Source organism: Gadus morhua, chromosome 12 (assembly GCF_902167405.1).
Source record: "Gadus morhua chromosome 12, gadMor3.0, whole genome shotgun sequence".
NCBI lineage: Eukaryota > Metazoa > Chordata > Actinopteri > Gadiformes > Gadidae > Gadus > Gadus morhua.
This window is the reverse complement of record NC_044059.1, coordinates 29,660,047-29,674,829: the sequence shown is the minus strand read 5'-3', so window position 1 is coordinate 29,674,829 and position 14,783 is coordinate 29,660,047. Positions and strand designations below refer to the sequence as shown.

At 46.6% G+C, this 14,783-nt stretch overlaps 1 long non-coding RNA gene across 1 annotated transcript in view; it reads left to right on the top strand.

Annotated features, from left to right (window-relative positions):
- The first annotated feature begins 16 nt into the window (after positions 1-16).
- The window catches only part of LOC115555456 (uncharacterized), a 21,667-nt gene continuing 6,900 nt past the window's right edge, over positions 17-14,783 (top strand). Inside the window, exons 1-3 of the long non-coding RNA XR_003978874.1 lie at positions 17-98; positions 2,067-2,132; positions 11,127-11,206. This is a non-coding gene — a long non-coding RNA (uncharacterized LOC115555456). The remainder of the gene's footprint in view (positions 99-2,066; positions 2,133-11,126; positions 11,207-14,783) is intronic.

Here is a 14,783-nt window from a genome sequence, read left to right as displayed (position 1 = left end):
CAGCCAGCTGCGGTGCCGGGGGCGGGGCCTGTCGCTTGGCAGCTCGGCGGTTTCGACTTTTCTTTCCACGTTTTTCGACATTTTGTAAGTCGAAAAAGGTTTGTTACATTTTAACGTACATTTTTATTTTATTTGTATATACACGCATGTTATATGTACATTGTCACAATTGAGAGTTTCACACTCTTTATAACCAAGGCTAAAACACTGGCAGTTTGCGAATGAGTGGGGTTATAAGTGGCTGTGCTTTCTTTAATATAGGTTGTTTCCCTGCTTGATAACTAGAAGTAGGTTTCCAGTCTTTCGGGGAAAGTTGGTATCTAAAATGAAACTGTTGCGATACAACTGCACACCGTTGTCAACAGCAAACTATATTAACAGTGAAGTAAACCGCTAGCGATAGATATATGATATGGATACCACTATGCAGTAAGATACGGAGGCCCCTAAGGGTCATGGTAGGGAATTTTCAATAACTCATAAGATAAAAGTTGCTCAAAACAAATTATGCCTTAACCGTATTAAGGTAGACAACAAGCTGCAACCTAATTAGCCCCAAAACGAACTACCTCCACCCCAGCCCCATTCTTCGACCCAGGCCACACTACCTCCACGCCCAGCACCACTTACTCTACCTAGGCTTCGCTACACCCATACCCTGCCCTACTACCGGTGTGTGGGGGGGGGGGGGGGGGGGGGGGGGGGGGTTTGTAGGGAAGCTGCGTGGTAGTGCAGGGCTGGGGGTGTTAGTACTGTCTGTAGCCTGGGCGGTAGTTCAGGTCTGGGGGTGTTAGTACTGTCTGTAGCCTGGGGGGTAGTTCAGGTCTGGGGGTGTTAGTACTGTCTGTAGCCTGGGGGGTAGTTCAGGTCTGGGGGTGTTAGTACTGTCTGTAGCCTGGGGGGTAGTTCAGGGCTGGGGGTGTTAGTACTGTCTGTAGCCTGGGGGGTAGTTCAGGTCTGGGGGTGTTAGTACTGTCTGTAGCCTGGGGGGTAGTTCAGGTCTGGGGGTGTTAGTACTGTCTGTAGCCTGGGCGGTAGTTCAGGGCTGGGGGTGTTAGTACTGTCTGTAGCCTGGGGGGTAGTTCAGGGCTGGGGGTGTTAGTACTGTCTGTAGCCTGGGCGGTAGTTCAGGTCTGGGGGTGTTAGTACTGTCTGTAGCCTGGGGGGTAGTTCAGGTCTGGGGGTGTTAGTACTGTCTGTAGCCTGGGGGGTAGTTCAGGTCTGGGGGTGTTAGTACTGTCTGTAGCCTGGGGGGTAGTTCAGGGCTGGGGGTGTTAGTACTGTCTGTAGCCTGGGGGGTAGTTCAGGTCTGGGGGTGTTAGTACTGTCTGTAGCCTGGGGGGTAGTTCAGGTCTGGGGGTGTTAGTACTGTCTGTAGCCTGGGCGGTAGTTCAGGGCTGGGGGTGTTAGTACTGTCTGTAGCCTGGGGGGTAGTTCAGGGCTGGGGGTGTTAGTACTGTCTGTAGCCTGGGGGGTAGTTCAGGGCTGGGGGTGTTAGTACTCTCTGTAGCCTGGGGGGTAGTTCAGGTCTGGGGGTGTTAGTACTGTCTGTAGCCTGGGCGGTAGTTCAGGTCTGGGGGTGTTAGTACTGTCTGTAGCCTGGGCGGTAGTTCAGGTCTGGGGGTGTTAGTACTGTCTGTAGCCTGGGCGGTAGTTCAGGTCTGGGGGTGTTAGTACTGTCTGTAGCCTGGGGGGTAGTTCAGGTCTGGGGGTGTTAGTACTGTCTGTAGCCTGGGCGGTAGTTCAGGTCTGGGGGTGTTAGTACTGTCTGTAGCCTGGGGGGTAGTTCAGGTCTGGGGGTGTTAGTACTGTCTGTAGCCTGGGCGGTAGTTCAGGGCTGGGGGTGTTAGTACTCTCTGTAGCCTGGGGGGTAGTTCAGGTCTGGGGGTGTTAGTACTGTCTGTAGCCTGGGCGGTAGTTCAGGGCTGGGGGGATGTACTGGGCTGGGGTTGATGTAGTGACTGTGGCCTTGGTTGTAGTTTGGCACTGGGGCACTTAACAGTTTCAGAGTGAAGTTAGTTCATATGTTATGCTAATATTGTGTGTGTTTGGACAACGTTTCGCAGATGAGTTTTGGATCAAGACAGAGGCAACGCAGAAGACTGGCGTGGGAACACAACACCTATTGAGAGGTAAGAGGGAACACAAACATATTGAGAAGTAACACAAAAGTACTGAGAGGGAACACAAACATACTGAGAGGGAAGTTAAAAGTAGGTAAGTAAAATCAGACCATGACAAAGAAATTCCAATCATGACTGTTATTATTGATGATATAGTTTACCACTATGGATGAATGACCAATATATAAAACAGATAGCGATAATCAGAGGTCTATGGATATAGTTTACTACCACTATGGATGCAGTGAGAAAACTGTGGAGAAATGTCAATAGGTTAGCTCCGCCATGTCCCTCAACGTGTACAGTAACCGTGGGGACCAAGACATAGAGATCCGACTATGATTTGTTAACTGATATATCTGCTGGCCACCCCTTTAAAAAATCAACCTAGGTTTGATTAGTTCTCACAAACAATTGGCTCCAGAATGTGTCGAATGACCTTAACTTAACAACCCTCAAACAACTGGAGACCCACTTCTAATGAGAACATCCACTTGACTGTGATTACTTACTTCTGTGGACATGACCTCCAATGATGTACATAAACCATACACCATACCATCCTTGTTCTCTGATTCCTAAACTTACCGGTACTCTTTACACATGCTTCATGAAGCTCGAATGACTTGTAGGACCGAAGCTTTGATTGTTTTCAGTCTCACTTCTCACTCAAGTTCCAAGTGTGTGTGCACCGAGCAGCGTCTGTCCACCGGCCGGACACTCACTCACGCCCGTGTTCTGTGACCACAGGGTGCTCTGGGGTGCTCTGGGGTGCTCTGGGGTGCTCTCCATGTACCGCCGGATGCCGGAACCTTTTCTGAGACTGACGGCTAGAATGTCCTGAGTCTCTGTGAACATCTGCAAGATGTGTGTGAGTGTGTGTGTGAGTGCGAGTGTGTTTGTGTGCGTCTCTATCTGCCAGGAGCGATTTGTTACACAACGGGACCTGCTGTGTGTGTTCTCTGCGGTTGGAACAGAGACGTGTGGCAGTAAACGCATCGGGACAGCAAAGGGCCTAATTATTGCCCCTATCATTTGCATAATTACAATGTTTTTCTGAGTCACGGGCAGTATAGACATTGTAAATTGTAGTGGACCTGTTGTCTTTCTTTAGCGAGAATCAGGTTTAAATGGAGAGACCCTTCTCTACTGTAGCCAGCAGCCAGCCAAGCGCAGGCAAGAGGTTCCAATCAGGCAGCCTCACAGCCTGGTTCATTCAATGGGATTTAAAAAGCCAACTGTGTGGTGAAATGAGAGTTTTGCCCCCCAAATCATATGGAATTACAGTGCTGGTTGTGTGTGTAAAGGGGACCAGTGGCAGGAACAAAAGCCCACAGGAAGCAGCTATTTCTGTGTGTTTTATTAACCCAACCAAGCAATTTAATTCTTTTGTTCGGGGGAGTTCTACTTCATTGATTAACAAAAGCTTGGATATAATTTTTTCAGCCTCTTTTGAAAAGCCTGAAATGTCAAGCCTTTTAAAGGAGATTATTCTGCCTGTGCACGATGAATAGAGCCCAGAGTAACCTTTTGTCTACAATTAAATATTCCAGCATAAATATAAAAGAAAATCAGAGATGGGGAAGATTGAGTCAGGAGAGATTGGAGAGGTAGATCCTCAGATAGTGGCAACAGCCCGGTTCTAATTAGATATGCCAGGCGGGCTCGGAGCAGTCACTCTCTGTAACACACTGAGAGAGGAGGCAGCCGGAGAGAGAGAGAGAGAGGGAGAAGGGGATCTATCTGCACATCTGTCTGTCCGGCGCGTCCTCTGGGCATCCTCAAAGGTATTTCACCAGACTTTTTTGTTTCGTTTTGTTGTCCGTTTCTATTTGTCTTCCTGGCGTCTTTTTTGTGTGTGATTATTTACTTTAGAAGAGGCACCTGAACGGCAGTGCCTTATGGGAATCAGCGTGAATACAGAGTGGAGAGTGGAGGGAAAAGTTGGGATGTTTGTGATTGTGGGACGTGATTAGCAGTGACAATGAATCCCTTCAGGGGCTTTGAGGTTTATTATTCAAACTCAGGATGCAGACGAATGGGATGCCTTGAGGATCAGGAAAAGGGGGAATATTGATTGTTGGATGTTTGCTGTTTAGTAGTAGAAGTTATAGGCTGGCATTGACAGTGACTGCTTCAGCTCAATGCTGTAATATTTTCATGTGTTAAAACATTACAAACTTTGAAGTTGTAGTACTTGTAGTTCTGGAGTAACGCTGCAAATGACACGTGTTTCCACAGATTGTTAAAGGTGAATTGTTGAACAGTTTGAACTTCAACAAATTGGCCACAGCTGGTAATCGTTGTCATTAAGGTTGCGTTGGAGATCGCTGTGACCTCTTGACCGACTCTGTGGATATTTGAAGCAGTCACTTGTGCGAGAGATATATCCTCCAATAGGAGCAGGGCTGATGGATTAGGGACATCACAATTCAGATATGGCTCATGCCACCTGCTCGATTTTTGTCCATGCGCTGTTTTCTCTCCGACAGCGAAGATGACACTTTCTGTATATTATTATTCATAACTAGAGTCGTATTAAGTGTTTATATTACAGACATGGCTTATACTTACGATAGCTGGTTTGTCATTTTTATCTTTGTCAAGCATAATTTGCAATACTATACTAAGCGTTCAATTTAACATCTGCTTGTGTAATTCTTCAAGACAGATGTTTGGGATATATCTGAAAGTGACACTATTGTGTTCTTCAAACTTGTTATGTCAAGTTTTACAAACCTCAACATAAAGTACCATGTTGTGGGTTGCTTTGCTCATAATCTTTATGGAAATAACAACGGGCAACATTGAATTTCCAAATAGTTTTTCCCCGAAGGACTTAGTGTCGTGACCTTGCATGTTAATTAACACGCCTTGAGTCTATGTATTATTTTATTCTGATTCTTCAAAAAGTACAGAAACAAAAACTATTCGCAATTATGGCAACTGCCATTGCCTCAATTTGCTTTGAAAGTACCTTATGTATGTTTCAACAATCTTGTAGATTTTGCTCTTAGCTTTTCTGTAAAAGTATTAAGGTACGATTGAGAGGACCAGTGCAGCATATGTATTTACAACATGCTCTGTTTCATAAGTAGAAAAATGAGCCATTTATTCAGAAGAAAATCGTTTTAATGAGTGCCATTAGATTAGTTTCAATGAAGTCTACAGTCGCAATATCACAAACCTCTGCAACTACTTTAAATGGAGGTTCATGTTGAGATAATAAAGTAAATGTATGATTCCCCTGAAGGAATGATTGCACGAGCAGCAGTGCATGAGGATTGTCTTCATAAAGGTTTAAAATATTGTTCAAAGGTTTTGACCAAGATAGTTCCAGTCCATAGTTCAACTCAGATAGGATAGCTAGGATGGAGCAACTCAGCAAACTCCAATGACTAAGAGCATCCAACAAGTGGATCTTAGAGACCTTTATTCAGAAGTCTCAGTATTAGACTAGTCCATATAATCCATGTAAAGCAATTGTGTTACAACTACAGTTGATCAATCGCAGACAGGTGACTATTTAAAGACAGTGATTTGTAGTTCAGGCTAGTGCTTCGAGGCTCAGTTGTTGCTCTGCCTTGGGCCCGTGCCCGCGGCTGGTTTCCACACCTTGATGGAGGACCAGAATGGTTCCTGACTGTCTCCTTGTCATCTTGTCTACTAGGCCTCCACAGACACAACTGGATCCATTGTCACAGAGTTGATGGATGTCTTAGGTCGGAGGAGATGGTCATTCTCAATTCAGTTATTTTTCTTGTTTAACATTTTTCTCATTTATCTCACTACGCAGTTAAATTAGTGTGCACTTTAATCAGTTTCTTAGCCTTGGTAGGGTACGTCAATCGGAAGACACAAATATATATATTTTAGGAGAGAAGTGCTTTCATTTACTTAGAAATAACATGTGTACTGTTTGATTAACTGATTGGTTTGGCAATAACACTTGCAGCAATATATAAGAATAAGGTATGTGATCTTTGACGAACCTCACCATAAAGTATCTTTTAGCATCTATGTGATGCGATGGTCCACTGCTACAATGCATCCCTCATGTATCGATATTTAAAAGCCTTCTGATGTTAAGCAAGCTTATGTTGACACTTGAAAAGCAAAAATGCAGTGGATGTACTGTAAATTGTTCAGAATCATAGAACATCTCCTGTATTCCTCACAGTTATCTTGTCTATAGCCTCCATCCTTTTGTTAACAATCTATCACAAACATTGCTGAAGAGGCTGAAGAAATGGGTCTTTAACCACTTGCTCTGTAGCCGCGCAGAGGGAGCAGTAACCTTAACCATTGTGGTTGTGGATTATGGAACACTATTATATATTATATGCTATGCTTCAGGGCCGTGCAGATATTGTTTCAGTCAGGTATCGCTAGTGGGATGTTCACAAGTCTCAAAAGGAACTGAGGGAAGGGATTTAGAAGGTTCCTATTGTTAAGGACACTATTTTGATGTTTGCTTGGATGTTGTTTCCACCTAAAAGAGGCCACGTGTCTTTTTGTATGCAGTATATACAGAAAGATACAAACCCCCACATTGTGTATTATTAGTTTTTATCGTTAGTATTTATGTCAGATTTCTATTTACTCCATTGCCATTGTTTTATGTGGAACTGGCAACTGATTCTAAATCACTTAAGATGTTGCCATTTATAAATGATTCCACATATTCCATAGAGCTCTCAACTCATTAACTTCTCTCCACTAACATGTTCCCTTAATTCACACTAGGCTCATTGTGTTTCCTTAATGCACTTATGAAGCAGTAAGGATGACCAGAAGGGATATAGCTAATTGAAATAAATCATGATGCCAAACTGATTTAAATCTTTACTTCGCTTATATGGCTGTACTTTTTATTTTGACTGAATTATAGTTAGGCTTGGGATATACAGGAATCACACCACACACACACACACACACACACACACACGCACACGCACATGCATAGAACATGCACGTATAATGTGAGATCATTTATGTCAGAGTGTCACTTCGAACTGTAACAGTTATTTTTGAAGACAGCTGCAGTTCTATGTTCTTCAGACAGAAAGTTGGATAGTCAGACAGACAGAAACGTAGCGGCCATCAGAAAAGTGTAATGCTTCAGAGTGGGATTGACAGAATGACTACCCACCTCTTGACAGAGCACTCGTATAAATCTGGCATAATGCTGATTTCTTAGTTTTCCCTAAGAAGCTTGCTAGCTTGGCTGAAGGGGAAACAAGAATTATTCAATCAAGCAGCTCTCCCTCCATATCCAGATTTCACTGCAGCCCCATAAAGCTGGCTGCATAATCCTTTTATCAACCCTACCGATGGAACACTCTTACTAGGAAGCAATCCAGGGAGAAAATATTATTAAGGTCATTTCCATCTCTAGTTTATTTCCTCCTTTAAGGAAAAAAATGCCCTGCTTTTCCGTTTTTATCTGGAGACAATAATTACTTCTGCTTTGCGGGGAGGGAAACCTGACGACCGATACAAATGTCTTCTGACCACATGCAGAGATCTCAGTCCTCATCTGTAATAACCAAGTCAAATAAGTCTGCTTATCAAGCAGGTGGGGCGGGGAGCGGAGGTGTGTCTGCCAGGTGACGGCGGCCGTTGGAGCTACACCTCCACGCTGCTTAGGGAGGCACCCAGCCACCTCTGCTGCTGTCAGCGCTTCACGGCTCCATATCTGCACAGCATGTGCTCATAGGTTTATGGGTGTGCGTGCGTGTGTATGCGTGTCAATTTGTGTGTGCATACGCGTGTGTTTTGGAGGAAGCGTCAAAGTGGCGTTGTATGTGTGTGTATTAAAGCACCGTCATCACAAATTGTTCTATATCTGTATTATCTCTTTTGGATGCTTGCCCCCCAGAATAGGTGATGAGGGGATTACTTATCACGCTATAAGTCCAACTACCTGCCTCAATTTGACTCACTTTGCTCTTCTCCACACTGTTATGAAGTGTTCTTCTTATGAATATCAGTAGCTGCATGGATTACTTTGGCTCTCAAGCCTGCTATTCTTCTTCACGGTCCTTCAAAAGAAGCACGTCTATGTCATAGCCACATTCTCTACAGTTTATCTTTTCTTTTGATGGTGTTCTTGTAGACATTGCCAAACACATTTAAAAAGTTGTATTGACCTTAAATGTATCAAGGACCTGCCTGATGCATTTCTCCACCATGTTGCCACATAAATACCTCCTGGGAAAGTAAATCAGCTAAAAGGACGCTTGTTAGAAGATAATCCCTTCTGTTGTCCTTGCTGTTTCAAATTGTATGCAGTAGTGGTGGCCTTCATCAACGTGGACTGGGTGCTGAACTTTCGTATGCCAAAGCATACTTGATGTCATTTCCCGGGAGGTCTCAATGTAGGCATCGGGCATGCTGTGAATGATGTAGCCAGAGGTTTTTCCACATTATGCCCGGAATGCTGTCGACAGGCCTATCCAAGCAGAATGCGAGCCACACGACCACGAGGTGTGCTCTTTCTTATAATGAAACACAATGTGAGCCAGATCCCATCTTGAACTGTGAAGAACTGACAGTTAAAGCATCCTGGCGGGATGATAAAAGACTCATTGAAATACAAAGCGCCACAAGGCCAATGCCGACCCTGACCTACCAGGGACTTGCATGCGTGGTGAGCTGTTAGTTCTCTCAACCTTACTGGTCCGCACATTCAGGACTTGAGTCTAGTTGCATCTATGAGTCTGCTGGGCCCATGTGGTTTGTGTCCGGGTCATAACCAGTTTACGGCTTTGGTTCTGCTCTGCTTTATTGACATCGGTTGTTTGGTTAGAAGTGCATGCATGTCTGAGTATGTTGTCTGTGAGCATGGTATGGCATGGCTTAGATGCCATTTGTGTCAATGTGTTGGTGTGTGTGTCTGTGTGTGGATATGTGCATGCATTTGTGTGTTGGAGACCTATAATTATCCTCCTAAGTGAAAGAGCTGCAGAGCATGCCTCCTTTTTATAGCGACAGAGTCACCTTATGTTGCATATCATGGCTCACACTTTGCCTTTCAAAATGCTTTTGTGTGTTTGTGTGTTTGTGTGGATGATCTATCTGGGGTTTTGCATGCAGAACACTCCTCCAGCACCTCCTGTCCTATCGTACCAACTCTGACACTCTTGTGTTGGAGCTTGACCTCTTGAAGGCCTTGAAGTGCGTTTGTTAATGTCGTCCACTCTACGACATACACACAAGCAAGCGTACGTTCAGACACAATCAGACACACGTCTCCTGCAGTTTGGTTACATCACGTAAATAAAATGGAATAAAATCCAGCGCTGTATCGAGTGCGATTTAGATGAGGCGGTGATAGAAAGTCGTCGGGAAGCGGGGGAAAGTGAAATAAAAAGAGAGAGTGAGAGAGGGCTGGCCTGGGTCTACTCGGCCTGGCAGGCGTGGAAGAGAGTGCACCAAACCAATAATTTTGTCAAGTTCTTTCTTTGCTCTCTTTGTTAGTGGTGCGGCAGAAGCGGACGTGGATTGCCACATGTATAAAGGGCGCCCAGATAAAGGCATTCACCCGCTGAATGAACACGCCATCTGTGCTCCTTTCTTATTTCCTCTTTTCTTTTCTTCCCCTCCTTTTTTTTTTTTCAAGCCTTGTAATCAAATTTGAGCAAAATCAAATGGAGGGAGGAGGCGGGATGAGGCTGAGGGGGGGGGGGGGTTGTGTTGTGGTTGTGTCTATGTGTGTGTATGTATGTGTGTGTGTGTGTGGAGAGGGGAGTGGTGGCGGCGGGGGGGGGGTTCAATGAAAGTACCTTTTGTTGGTCTGAAACGAGCAAGTAATTTACAAAATGCCCTGCCTTTGTGCGTGGGGCTAAGGGAAGAATGAAATCAGTAGCCTTTAGAAGCTAGGCCTTGCGCTGCGACGGGCAAGATAATGAAAGCCGTCTTGTGTTTGTGGGCTAGAGAGCATCTCAAAGGCAGACCAGGGCCCGGCTCAGGGTTAGCTCACAGCGTCTCCTCTGTGTGCGCGCGTGTGTGTCCGGGTGTGGGTCTGTGTGCGTGGTTGTGTGTTGACTTCGTGGAGGAGCGGCACACAAAACGCAGGACAGCTTTGCCCGGCTTGTGTTGGCAGAGAGAAGGACCGTGAAGAGGGGAGAGGAGCATCGCTGGCCGCAGGACAGAGCGAAGGAAGGAAGGAGTTCACCAGGCGTGTTTGGTGTGTTCTAGATTGATCTTCAGCCTCACCGGTCTACCTATTTGTCAGGCTGCAGACCCTCCCTTTCCAGTCGGTGTGTTTCTGGGTTGTGTGTGTTTGTGTGCGTGGGAGGAAAGGTTCCAGAGGGGGGATCATGGTTCCTCAACAGAACCCAGGAAGAGCAGGAGGACAGAGGACCTGGAGGAAGAGAGGAGGACACAGAAATGGAATATTCTACCTGGGATATCGACGCATCCATGGATGACAGAGAAAGTTCTCCACTGGTCGTGGGGGAGCCGTTGTGTTGCTGTGCTCCCCACAGCTCCCATCGCTCTGCCTCTGCCGCTGTCCTTACCTCTCCTCCTCCTCCTCCTCCTCCTCCTCCTCCTCCTCCTCCTCCTCCTCCTCCTCCTCCTGTTCCTGAAGAGCGGGGGCTCCAGGCTCACCTGCAGGACGGGCTGGCGCGTCCCGCTGTGGAGCCGCCCCGTCAGGCGCTCTGAGGCGGACTCAGACGGAGGTCAGCCCACCTGGACCCACGCGCTCGGGGATTTATTGCTACCCGATTGCTTTGTTGTTGTTCCGGGTTTGTTTAATCCCGTCGTTCAATCACGCCCGGGCCGTTTAGCGTGTGTTCAAACGAGCGGAGGAGAGATAACTTGGATGAATTGTATCGTTTGTATGAGTTTGATAATTGGCTCGTGTCTAACTTAACTGATGGTGGCTTGATTATGGTTTTGTACTGTGCACAAATAATTTCTAAGAAAAAAACGAAATAGGTGTCTGTCATTGTATGCACACTTTAAGTGTCTTATTGCTGTGGGTGCGTTCCGCAGACGGCAAGCGGGCGTTCCTGGATGTTGTGTTCATGGAGTCCGACGTGTGGCTGTACTGGAAGAGCTGCCCCAGGCAACAGGTGAGAGATTTACACTGACCAGCCTCTCTCCCACCCCCTGACTGATGCCTACTGACACTCTCACTCACTTCCTAAGCCCTGTCTGTCTCTCACTCACTTTCACTTTGCTGCCTCCCTCTCTCTCTCTCTCTCTCTCTCTCTCTCTCTCTCTCTCTCTCTCTCTCTCTCTCTCTCTCTCTCTCTCTCTCTCTCTCTCTCTCTCTCTCTCTCTCTCTCTCTCTCTCTCTCTCTCATATATTTATATATATGTGTATGTTAGCATGTTGGTTTACACTATGTGAGAGTAAACGCTCACCAATAATCTGGCATACATTTTCTCCGGAATTGTGCTTTGCAAAAGGTAGCTTGTTCCATCTGGTAACATGTTCTCAGGGCTGGGTCTTAAGTGATTACTACTTCCATACTATGCATATGTTAATGTGTGAGTGTACGAGCCCTTACCCTGGGGACAGGTGTGTATTTAAGAGTCATTGTAGTCATTTGAACTGAATGTGTGGTCCTACATTGTTTATTTCAATCATTGCATTTACCGAAATCAAAGACGTGCTTTGGAGAACTACTCTCATCTGAGCAGGTCTCAATGTGCTCCAGATTGTTTGATACGACGTTGCTTGTTACGACACATAGAAAGCAAAATGGATCTGGATCTAAATTAAGGCGGAACTTTATTTGTAGCCGTCCTTAGCCAGCAAAAGAAAAGAGACAAACACAAGTCGCATTTGAATGAGCTGGTGCCTCCCTCGACGCGGGCAAATGTCAGAATTTGCACAGGAACAAATAAGTTGGTTAAAATTGAATTGGAGCAGAATGTCTAATGAGCAATCTCGGTGTCGCCACACAGTGACAGACTGGTCCCCCTACGTCTGGCCGAGAACACTCACTTAGTCACACAGCATGCTCCACTGCTTTGATTGTTACACACACACACACACACACACACACACACACACACACACACACACACACACACACACACACACACACACACACACACACACACACACACACACACACACACACACACACACACACACACAGTCCTCCAGGTGTCTCTTGTCCGTGCGCGTATGTCGGTGTGTTTATGGGGATAAGAGAGGAACAGACATATGCATTGTAATGCTCTGTACTGCAGGCGGCCTGATAATCATTCTCTCTATTTTTCTCTTTGCCAAAGTTACCATTTATATAAAATGAGCCACTCAGAAACAACGCACACAGTCAGTAAACATATCCCCCACTTTTATGTAAAACGTGAGGCATGCCTCCATAACATGTGACGTGCTGGAGGTGGTGGTGGTGGTGGTGGGAGGGGGGGGGGGGGGGGGTCGGGGGGGAGCAAAACATTTGACCATAATCAATATTTCAATTGAGTTCCAGTCGGCCCCTCTGACGCCTTCGGTCCCCTCCCTTTATGTTCCCGTGTCCACGTCGTTATGTGTGATTAAATAGCATGTCAGCGCCATATCTCTGGGGTTATTAATCTCCGTTAGGGTAGCAGTGTAGTGTGACCCGCGCTGCTCCCTCAGGGGCCTCCGGGCCTCGCCTAATGGGCTGTTAAAGTGGGGGGGCGGGCCCTGCCTGCTCTCCATTGGATGGGCGGGTCTGCCCACCAATTTCGGCTTATTTAAGGGCTGGATTCACATCGAACGGCTGCGTGTGTGTGTGTGTGTGTGTGTGTGTGTGTGTGTGTGTGTGTGCGTGTGTGAACGGTGTGTGTGTGTGTGTGCGTGTGTGAACAGTGTTTGTTTGTGTGTGTGTGTGTGTGTGTGTGCGTGTGTGTGTGAGTGTGTGTGTGTGTGTGTGTGTGCGTGTGTGAGTGTCCTGGCCTGTCAGTCAATGCCCTGACGAGCCCTCCTTCCGACTGACTAGCTGTGCAGGTTGTTATTAGTGAGGGGAGCCAGTCACTCAGCCAGTCATTAAGCCAGTCATTTGCGCTGCCTGCCAGCTGACCTCCTGATTTAGATTGCTCCTGTACTTAACCTCTGAACCCCCAGTCCCCCCCAGATGCTCCATCCAGGGGAAGAAGGCTCTTTCGTGTTCGTGTGTGTCTGTGTGTGACACATGTACATGTACTATTAAAGCAATAGGGTTTGTTTTGGTGTATTGCAATGTACATTAATTCACTCCATCTGAATGCCAAGTCATAAGAAGATTTTATGCTATAGGTTTATTTTATGTACTATTTTATGTTTTTTCTGATTTGGTTTTACTTTAACTGTGTTCCTTTTATAATTCCCTCAAAGGACATTCTGACCCGTTGACACAGATTTGCAGTTTTTATCCTATTAATACATTTGTATAATGTGCACCTGTCTAAGTAGGGGAAAGGTGTGTGTGTGTGTGTGTGTGTGTGTGTGTGTGTGTGTGTGTGTGTGTGTGTGTGTGTGTGGGTCGCCCTTGCGTCTGCTGCATAGGTATGCATAATGTATGTCTCCACATCCTCCGCCTGCTTTAGAACAGGTGAATGTTGGTGCCTTCATTTAAATATCCATTAATACCTTCTGAACTGCGCCCGTGGGATTTGAGGCTGCCGGGATTAGCCCCCGCAGCTACTTTGTCTTAGCCTCGGCAGTGAGTGCTGCTCCCGGGGACCCCCTCCAGCACTGGGCGCACTCTGATAGCGTCCCCCCGCCCCCCCCGAGAAAGCTGCTGCGCTAAGACAGACCTCACCTTGCCCCCGCTAGGCCGCGTTAGCATCACAGCTAATCCAACAGCTAGGGAAGTCAATCAGCCGGTCGGGCCGCTAAGCTAACCCAACCCTCCCGTGCTCCGCCTTGTCTTCCCGCGATAAGCTAATGCGGGTATGAGAGGGTTAAGGTTAGGTTTCACCCAGGCCGCGTATTAGAGGCTGAGGTGAACAGTTAATGGATGACCGGTGGCTCTCTGCCGGGAGACGGGCCGAGCTATCGCCGGTGTATTGTCTTAAGGCGGAGAGTCAACGGGGTGAGCTGCGATGCTCGGGTGGGGGCTGGGTTAATGTACGGGTCTGAGGCAGGACTTAAACCCGTACCGCCCGCTATCTGGAGGGGACACCTTCGCTGGGCCCTCAGGCGGGAGCTGGTGCTAATGTCCTCCATTGTCTTGTTCTGATAAGCTAATGAGGGTTCGCGTGAGGGGATCGCAGCATTAGGAGTGTATTAGTAGATGGACAGCAGAGAGAGGCAGGTCCAGATGCTAAACCTCCTTCTCCTACCCAGTGAGGTCGGCGGGGGGGGGGGGTGTAACACGTTGAGGGTGTTTGGTTGTTGTAATAGCCCGATAGCTTTCTGATTCACAGACAATACTGGGTGGCTGTTCTGAACCTATAAATACTTTGCTGTTATATTTTTCTATAAATGTTGTTGCTACTTTGATGTCATTGTTATTTTATTATGACTATAATTTAGATTTTTTTTTTAGGACCTTTGCCTTGACCTACATTTGAGTGTAGGTCTTGTCTGCAGATTTTTTATTTCTTGAGGACACCAAATTAAATCCAACTTCTCTCGCTCAATTTACCCCCTGTCCACTCTTATGTCCTCTCTCTCTCTCTCTCGCTCTCGCTCTCGCTCTCGCTCTCTCTCTCTCTCTCTCTCTC